The sequence below is a fragment of the Nicotiana sylvestris genome, chromosome 3 (genome assembly GCF_000393655.2).
Source record: "Nicotiana sylvestris chromosome 3, ASM39365v2, whole genome shotgun sequence".
NCBI lineage: Eukaryota > Viridiplantae > Streptophyta > Magnoliopsida > Solanales > Solanaceae > Nicotiana > Nicotiana sylvestris.
This window is the reverse complement of record NC_091059.1, coordinates 68,975,426-68,977,887: the sequence shown is the minus strand read 5'-3', so window position 1 is coordinate 68,977,887 and position 2,462 is coordinate 68,975,426.

Here is a 2,462-nt window from a genome sequence, read left to right as displayed (position 1 = left end):
CAACCATTCCATCACAACTTGGGATGAGTTGGCGGATAAGTTTATTGCCAAATTCTTCTCTCCTAGTCATATGGCGGCACTTCGAGATGAAATATTAGCCTTCAAGCAAGAACCAACGGAACCTTTGCATGAGATTTGGGAGCAATATAGAACGATGGTGAAGGAGTGCCCAAATAATGATATGACCGAGGCATAAATACTACAAATTAATGCATTGTTAACCAATTGGTCGGGGGCAATTTTATGAAACTTTCTTATGAGGAGGCATGTGATGTACTTGATGAAATGACGGACACATCTTCAGCATGGCAGAGTAGAGCAAACGTGCCTCAAGGTGACCCTACGGTTATCCATTTGCACAAGGAATTACATGATCACGGGCAAACGATAGCTGAGCTTACCACCACGATGAATCAATTGGCTAAGGCACAGTAGTAACAAGTTCAAAATCCTCACCAAGTGAATGCCATGGAGGATGTTAGTATGCTTGTCAACAAGAGAAGGCAAAGGAGGCAACAAAATCAAGGAAATTCTGAGCAATTTGCTGATGAATATGATGGGTGTCAAAATGATGGTTATGATGACCAAAGTGAAGAGGTACAATATGTCAACAACTATCAAGGCAATAGAGGCAACTCTTAAAATCAACAATGCGACCCCAAGGAAATTGGGGCAATCAACAACAAAGTGGTGGAAATTGGAATAACAACCAAAACAACAATAGGGGTAATCAGAACAACAACCAAGGCAACTGGAATGGAAATAACAACAACTGGGGCAACAACAACAATCAAGGCGGGTGGAACAATAATGGAAACCAAGGCAACATGGGGCAAGGCTTTCAAAGGCCCCCAATGTACCAACAACCGAACAATCCACCCCCTTTCTCTTCTCAGGGTCCTAGTTCTTCTGGTAATGATATGGGTAGAATTGAAATGATGTTCGAGCAGATGATGAAGAGGAATGCGGAGTCTGATGCATAGTTGGCTTCCCACAACACCTCTATCCGAAACTTGGAGGTGCAATTAGGCCAAATCTCTCAGTCATTGAATACTCGCCCGAAGGGTGCTCTACCAAGTGATACGGTAGTGAACCCGAAGGGTGGAAATAACAATCATGTGATGGTAGTTACAACAAGAAGTGGGAGAGGCGGTGATGTGAATGCCTCAAAGTAAAAGCAAGTTGTGGATGAAGATGTTGAGTTGCGGGATATTGATGTACCTTTGATTGTTGAAGATGTGGTTGAAGAGAATGTGAACAATGATGTAAGGATTGATATCGGTGAGACCAAGGTAGAAACCCACGATGACGTGAACCCGTCTAGGGAACACGTGATTGACATGCTCGAGCCGTGGTGCCAAAAGCCAAGGTTCCTCTGCCAAGGCCACCTCCACCTTATACTCAAAGGCTCGCAAAGTAGAAGATTGATAATCAATTTAAAAAGTTCATTGACATGATGAAGAGCTTATCTATTAATGTGCCTCTGGTGGAGGCACTTGAACAAATGTCGGGCTATGCAAAATTCATGAAAGAATTGGTTACAAAGAAACGTTATATGGACTGTGAAATTATAAAGATGACTCACTAGGTTAGTGCTATAGTGCATTCATGGCCCCGAAGCTTGAAGATCTCGGTGCTTTCACCATTCCTTGCACCATTGGGAGTGCGGATTTTGCTAAAGCTCTTTGTGACTTGGGAGCTAGTATCAATTTGATGCCTTACTCGGTTTTCAAAACTCTGGGTATTAGGCAACCTAGGCCAACTTCAATGAAACTTCAAATGGCGGATCGATCGATGAAGCGACCTTTGGGCATTATTAATGATGTGCTTATCCGGGTGGACAAATTCATATTGTCGGCCAACTTTGTGATTTTGGATTGTGAGGTGGACTATGAGGTTCCTATTATCTTGGGCAGACCTCTCCTTGCAACGGGGAAGGCATTAGTTGATGTTGAAGCGGGTGAGCACACTTTCCGAGTGGGAGACGAAAAGGTCATTTTCCACGTTTGCAAATCTATGAAGCAGCCCAATAGCACCGAGGTGTGCTTATTTGTAGACCTTGTCACAGCAGTGATTGTGGATGATACCAGTGCTATGATCATCATGGAAGATCCGCTTGAAGCAGTGCTCTTGAACATGGATGTCAATGATGACGCTACTGGAGTGGAAAGTGTCAATGCCCTACATGGGATGGGCTCTTATTCTTATGAGCCGAGGAAGCTATCTTTGGATCTTGAAAATCGGAAAACTCCACCAACAAAGCCATCCATTGAGGAGCCACCGGTGTTGGAGTTGAAGCCAATTCCTCCACACCTCAGTTATGAATTCTTGGGTTCAAATTCTACTTTACCAGTTATTCTTTCTTCTTGCCTTACTAACATGCAGGTTGAGGCCACTTTGGCGGTGCTTCAAAAGCGAAAAAGGGCAATTGGATGGACTCTAACTGACATTCGGGGAATAAA